Source organism: Sinohyriopsis cumingii, unplaced genomic scaffold (genome assembly GCF_028554795.1).
Source record: "Sinohyriopsis cumingii isolate HCF-2022 unplaced genomic scaffold, ASM2855479v2 utg000036l, whole genome shotgun sequence".
Taxonomy (NCBI): domain Eukaryota; kingdom Metazoa; phylum Mollusca; class Bivalvia; order Unionida; family Unionidae; genus Sinohyriopsis; species Sinohyriopsis cumingii.
In genome coordinates this window covers 83,963-91,743 of record NW_028315863.1, presented here as the reverse complement: position 1 = coordinate 91,743, position 7,781 = coordinate 83,963, and the positions used below count along the sequence as shown (strand labels likewise).

The window sequence follows — 7,781 nt, the reverse complement described above, 5'->3', positions numbered from 1 at the left end:
TATGTCCTTCTCTGAATTTACTATAATTCCAAATAAATGAGCACTGTGATTCCAGTGAAAAATAATTTGAATATATTCAAATCCAAAAATGAACACAACAATTCATATGATCATGCTTCAGATAGTATAGCAAGATTGAAGAATTTCTTTAGTAAACATGACTACAAAAAACGGACATAACAGTAGAACCAGGATGAACGTCACAGATGTTCCAATTGAGTGCATCACAGTACAAAGTCATATACAATTTGGTTTTTCTTTTATATTTTATGATATTCTCTTACTACAATTACAGAGTTTCAAAGGCCTCTGCAACATGTATTTTGATTGTAATTATTATATGGTGGCTCATGTGCCAATATATACTCATAAAAGAATAACACAGAAAAGTAACAAACAAATTTAGTCTATGGTTTTATTTTGGAAACAGATCATTACCTACTGAAATAATTGCATGACTCACTTAAAGTAAATCTAACAGCACTAGATAAATTAATCCCCCAAGAAGGTGATTTAGTCAAGTTGGAAAAGAAATCAACAGCTGATACAAAGTGACAAAACGTCAGTCTAATCTCATTGTTCCCTTTTGTAAATAAGAAAAAAAGATATGCCATTCATTACCATAACTCAATGTTATATTCAGCACTGGAAACCATCTTGGGATTGACAACTTCATTGACCACTGACTTCATGATCCATTGTATATTCCAGTTTTGACTAATTGCTTATAATTTAATGGACAATCAAATAAATGCTGATATCAGATGAAATATTAATACAATCATTTCATAAACTAACCTTCATTCAATTACGTGTCACGTCACTGAACTGTTAGCTACATCCAGTTCATAATGATTTTAAACTGGTATGATATTATTGGCCAATAAGTAGTAAACAGTAGTCTAGCAAATGTTGATCATGGGTGGCATGTTCAGTAAATTTTCAATGGAGAACACAATCTCAGTAGGAAATTATGCTGGAGTACCATGCATTAGAAATGGGTCACATTTAAATTCCAATTGTCAAAATACCAGGATATGCATCTATTCATAATCCTGGATAATGTTTCAAATGCAAAAGTCTTGGACTTTGTCTTTCAAGAGGACAGCTTATATAGAACAAAGAATAGATTTTGTATTTTAATGATATTACCCTTTATGATTTCTTTCTTATCTAAGGACACCTAAATTTCCTAAACACAGTTAAACCAGGATCATGCTGATATGCTGTTAAACCTTGTAGCAGCTACTGCTGTCTAATTTTAACAAAAGTGCTGAATTTGATTTAATTCTTGTGACAAATAGTATGCCCCAACATAAAGGACTGTTTTATTCACTTCAAAGAGACTACAAAAAGTATCAAATGGACAAGAAACGTATATATATATATATATATATATATATATATATATATATATGCATGGGTTTGAGTCTTGGATTCAGCTAATGTGGGTATGTGAGAAAGCTTGCCAGTAGCTTCTTGTGGGTCAGTGGTTCTTACTCCACCATTAATACCAGCCACCATGTATAGCCTATTGTGTGCTGAAAAATGGCGTTAAACCCTACAACAACATAGTTTCTTTTCTGACGATTTGAAGTCAAGGTGGACTACAGACATGAAGTAATGATTAAAATAGGCATATAAAGCTAGAGATTGTACAGTGTCTTTTTGTAGTTCTAGTAATTATTTTCATGCCGGCATAATTTCTACTGAAGCAATATTCCCAAGTGAATTTCGAAAACTGAAAACTTACTCCTGGGTGCATTCAGTTACAATTTCTAAGACTGGCTACACTTACTTAAATAAGTGTTCAAAAGATCAATTTATTCATCGGATGAGGTGAGGGGAAACTTTTGTCATCAATTCTGTATGTCAGAATTTTATCTGGACCATGTGAGCACACTGCCCAAACATTTTATCACAATTGTATCATATGTATGCTTGTCTGCTTTCATGACATGTGTCATTTTGATCTTCTTGAAATGATCAATTCTAGAAAACTTCACACTTGAATGGTTTCTCTCCAGTATGTATTACATGTCCTTCATTGAATCACCACTCTAAACATTATATCACAAATACTGCATATAAATGTTTTTACTCCTTGATACATTTCATATGTCTGGTAACACTAGTACTCTGGCTAAACATTATTTTACAAACTTCAAATTTAAATGGTTTTTCTCCAGTAAGTATCTGAATGTGCCTGTTCAGGTTGTAACCTCGCTGAATATTTTATTGCAAATTTCACACTTGAATGCTTTTCTTTAGTATATAACCTCTTATGAGCATTGATGCTAAAACGGTGGTTAAACAGTTTGTCATAAACTTCACACTGGAAGAATATTTTGTCTCCAGTATGTACACTCCAGTGCTCTTTCATCTTTGAACAATTGATGCAGATTTCATAGCAAACTTCACATTTGAATGGCTTTTCTCCAGTATGTAACCTCGTGCGTTCTTTCAACTTTAAATGCCTACTAAACAATTCATTGCAAACTTCACAACTGAATGTTTTTTCTCCTGTATGTATCTTCAAGTTCACCCAAAACTCATCACTTTCACTAAGCATATTATCACTAGCCTCACATTTGAATGGTTTTCCTCCACACTGTATTCTTGTGTACTTCTTCACTATGGCATTATCTCTAAACAGTTTATCACAAACTTCACAAATGGATGTTGTTTTCTCCAATATACATCATCATGTGGGCATTCAAGTCTGAACTCCTACAAAACAGGTTAGTACATACTTCACATTTGAATGGTTTTCCTCTGCAGTGTGTTCTCATGTGCTTCTTCACTATGGCATTATCTCGAAACAGTTTATCACAAACTTCACAAATGAATGTTGTTTTCTCCAATATGTATCATCATGTGGGCATTCAAGTCTGAACTCCTACAAAACAGGTTAGGACATACTTCACACTTGAATGGTTTTCCTCCACATTGTATTCTTGTGTGCTTCTTCACTATGGCATTATCTCTAAACAGTTTATCACAAACTTCACAAATGAATGTTGTTTTCTCCAATATGCATCATCACGTGGGCATTCAAGTCTGACCTCCTTCAAAACATGTTAGTACATACTTCACATTTGAATGGTTTCACTCCAGTATGTACCCTCATAAGGAAAATCACCGTGGACCTGTGGCTGAACGGTGTCACAAACTTCACACTTGAATGGCTTTTCATTTCCATCTAGTCTCTCGTGCTCTTTCAAGCCATACATGATTTAATCAGAAACTTCAGACATCAATGTCTTTTCAGCTACGTATAACTGCATGTTCTCCTTCACGTCGAAACTCTTGGAGTACCTTTAATTACGAATGTCACAATTGAGTATTTGCTGTTTGTTGTTCGGTTTTTTGTTTGTTGTTTGGTTTTTCTTGTTGTTGTTGTTGATGTTGTTTGGTTTCTTCCATCAGCAATAGTCTTTCTGATTAATGAATTCAGATTCGTTGCATCCTGGACTGTGGAGATTTGACCTGAAACCGAAGAGATTTACACATGGTCATTATATGACTAATGAGAGTAAAGAAAGCACTTAGTAAAGTTTTCCAATACATGAATCCCGACTCTGGCCAGAGAATTACACTCAATACATACCCAAGTCTAAATTAACTTGACAGAGTCAAAACGTACATATGTATGAATACCAAAATGTGCCCAAGTCATAACGTACTCACCATAACGAACACCACGTTCATTGTGCGACTGATGCATTTGACCAACCATCTTAATAGAAATGTGGCTAGTACAGGTAATAGGCTTTTTCACTGAGGCACGACAAGCATTTTTCAGACAGTCACGAGTATGGGTTCAGCATAGACGAAGTAAACCGGAATTGAAGGGGTTTACCTGACTAAAGCGCCACCTTATCACATCAGGGGGAAGTAACTGACCAATGTTCCAATTGTCACAGCAGGTATTTCGGTACCAATTGTTTCTCCATAGACTTCAATGCTAATGTTTTGTGAAATAAATATATTTTCTATCCGACCTCAGCATGCATGTCACACACTGTCATAGAGAAAAATGTTAGATTGACAATTTGACAGGGACAAAACCAGGCACCCAATTGCAATTAAGAGAGATAACTCTGCTGAAACTAGACAGGGGTAAGAGTTATCTAGTCACAGCTGAAGCATTTTCAGTTATGTGTACTACAATTATTTTTTTTAAATCATAAAAATACAACACATAATCTAGATATAAATTGTCATAATTTCACATGTTACCAGGAGGCTCATTTTTAAAAAATAAAATAAAATCCTAACAGGAAGTACAACTCTTACATATTGCCCCAATCACAGCTAATTTTGTAGTTTATTTCTGAACACACTGTTCCGTACACCTAAAGGACACACGGTACTAATCGTACGGAAGAACTATAGAAATGGGTGAAGAAATAATAGAGTATTTACGGGTTTGGTGGTCCATAACTGTTTAATAATGGTATAACGGTACCAATTGCGCAAGTCCAGGTGGGCGGATCTTAAGGTGTATGGAACATTGTATTCAGAATTAAAGAACAACACTAACTGTAATTGGTGCATTATGTAAGAGTTGTACTTTCTGTTTGGCTTTAAAAAAAAGTTGAGCCTCTTGGCAACATGTGAGTTTGTGTTAATTTCTATCTAGGTCATATTTTGTATCTTTCATGATTTTTTTTTAAATATGGTACACATGGCTGAAAATGTGCCTGTTGTGACTAGATAACTCTTACCCCTGTCTAGTTCCAGTAGAGTTATCTCTCTTAAATGCAATGGAGTAACTGGTTATATCATTGTCAAATTGACAATCTAGCAGTGTTCTATATGACAGTGTGTGACATGCATGCCCAAGTTGGACAGAAAGTATATTTATTTCACAAAACATTAACATTGAGGTATATGGAAAAACAATTGGTACCGTGATGCCATAAAGAAAATTAAAAGTTTAGTAAAAATATCTTAAAATAGCTTATCCTAGATGTAATTTTTTTTAAAAAAAGATAGAAATATTTCTACTGATGCAATTTTACTATTTGTACAGGCTTGACTCAGGAGTACTCAATACTGTTTCGTGCACATCTAGACAAACAAAATGCCGTGGCTCATATTGTGTTCCCCACACATAAGCTTGCACCAAGGTTAGATGTCCATGGATAATTATAGGTCTCATCATCAGCACCCAGAAATTTTAAGTTATTGAATTTTGAACATGATAGTGTTTACATATGTTTACTATTGGAGTTGAAAAAGTACCGCCAGTCCTTAAGCTCCGCCCATCTGGGTTTGTACAATTGGTATCGTTTATACCAGTAACCGACCGACGAACAGAAATCCTTGGAGATCAGGGGGGAAAATGCCTTTTGGCGGGATTCACGCTAGCATTGAATTCGCTATGTAAAAAGACCCCTATGGAGTATTACAATAGTAACTGGAACAGAAATTTTAGCATCAAATTTCAGTTTTCTTTTTTTTTTAGTTGTTTGTTTTGTCTGTTTTAATAATTTTGTTGTAGCTTCATTTTAATTTTATATGGTTTTCGAATGTTTTTTTTTTCTTGGAGCACTTCAGTACAGAGCCTTTTTACACCTAATTTTATTACGCATATTACGTTGTCATGCCCCTATTCAAATCCATAAATGTATACAAGGTATGCACTGTTTTTACTTGTTTTGTTAAGGTATTATGTATGCAATACTTGTACGTACATTTTTTTAGATTCTGATAATTTGATAATATTCCATTAAATAATACCCACCGCAAAGTGAAGTGTCCTTCATTGTTGTTTATCAATATGTGTTTACTACTATAAATATATTGATTCAATTTTTTTACCTATCCGAATAACCCGTATTCGTTTAACAGTTTGTGTTATGCGAAATAAACACGTTTTCTATTTGGTGCAATCAATGTCTGGATTTCAATTTGCCTTATTTCAAAAGTCAGATCTAATTCACAATCACAAGTGATATTTCCACATTTATCATCTTTTCTCTCTCTCTCTCTCTCTCTCTCTCTCTCTCTCTCTCTCTCTCTTTATCGCGGGTTCGGTTCCCGGCCGAGTCATACCAAATACATATCGCTTGGCGCTCAGCAGTAACAGTTAGTGATAGGAACTGAAAACATGTTAAAGCTATATTACATATCCAATTCAAATTCTATCTATCTATCTATCTATCTGTCTGTCTGTCTGTCCATCTGCCTGCCTGCCTGCCTGCCTGCCTGCCTACCTACATATGTACCTGTATGTCTGCCCATTTCCCTCCCCCCCCCCACACACACACTCATCTGACTTGGCTTGTCCTTTCTTCTTCTTTTTCAGATTGATTTGATTAGCCAATTACTTCTCTCATATTAAGTTGCTAAGTTAACCAACGTGACGTTATGTAAAGGGTTCTCAATATTAAAGAAAATTTCTAAGGCCAATATGTTATTACATTATTAAAGATACTACTTTTCCGTAAGTTGTAAATAGGCTAGTCTTGTTTTTAGACTGCTTTTCTTCGATCATTGTTGCAGAATAGATACCAGATAAAGGACACGCGGTACTAATGATATGGAAAAATGGGAAGCAGCCTGGAAATGGGTGAACCTAAAATAAATATATATGGGTTAGGCTGACCATGATTGGTTAATAATGTAAGTTATGTTGTAGGAAAAAGAATCTTTTGAGCACTTACCCTAGTTGTAAGAGAGACAATTTTTATTGTTGGAAGTTTAGTCCTTTAACAGTCTTGAGTTTGTAACACTCATTACTAAAATTCGCTCCTGACTCTTTGGTGCGGAATTGAAAGTACATGTTTCAAACAGATCAGATGCAGGTCCAGAAAATGCCGCGCCTCATATCCTTTCCTCTACACAGAAGTTGACATCCGGGTTTCATCTATACTAATAAATATAGGTTTGATCATGAACACTCAAACAATTTAAGTTATTTTATTTTTAATATCATGGGGTTTGCATAGGTTTACTCTGGAAAATGAATTAGTACTGTGAGTCCTAATCGGAGATATCAGCATTATATGCGTCCTTTCGTTATTCGTGACAAAGAGTTTTCAATAATTATCTTTTTACAAAACGGTTATATATGTCACAAATTATTCTTTAAAATTTGTGATCACATCTTTGACACGTGTCAAGTATGCCAACGCAGCGAAAAACAAAATGGTGTGAAACATAATCGGGCCAAATCTAAATTTCCGAAAAAATTCGGATAAAAAAAAGGAACGAAAACACACACACCCGACGAAGAAAAAAAAAAACGCCGCATGCCCTGTTTTAGTTATTTACTAGTGTATGTGAATGTGTTAAGTTTACGTTTTCTTTGTATTGCTTCGATTGATCCTGATATTTTCAGGAGCGCGTTTGTTTTCTGCTTGAACGTTAAATCATTTTTTTTCAAGTCGACTAAATATTTTCTCGGTTGGTAAGCATGTGTGTTTTGTATTTGCCTGCCCTCTCTGACACATATTTTTTCCAGGGTTGGCATCCAACTCAGTTGTTCTGCCTACATCAGTAGTATAGCTAATAAATTGTATTCTTCATTACCAACGGTTCCGACTTTGAGCAATACGTTCTCTAATGTCAGAAGGGTCTCTTTAACGGTATCTGCTAAAACGTTAGCCTAATTATTCCTCTTTATGTACTACTTTAAGATTTAAACGTATTCAACAATTGACATGCATGTCAAATATCAAGACAATTTCCAGTATTAAGAGACGGAAAGTGTCAGTCCCCTGTTGACGTCACTACATTCTCGACGTCATCTGCTGGTTGACATGGGACGT

At 34.9% G+C, this 7,781-nt stretch overlaps 1 long non-coding RNA gene across 1 annotated transcript; it reads right to left on the bottom strand.

Annotated features, from left to right (window-relative positions):
* Positions 1-1,803: 1,803 nt before the first annotated feature.
* LOC149774992 (uncharacterized) lies at positions 1,804-3,868 on the bottom strand. The gene is made up of 2 exons (XR_016416651.1): positions 3,691-3,868; positions 1,804-3,489 (listed from the first exon to the last, which is right to left on the bottom strand). It is a non-coding gene; the product is annotated as an uncharacterized LOC149774992 (long non-coding RNA).
* Between the last annotated feature and the right edge of the window lie 3,913 nt (positions 3,869-7,781).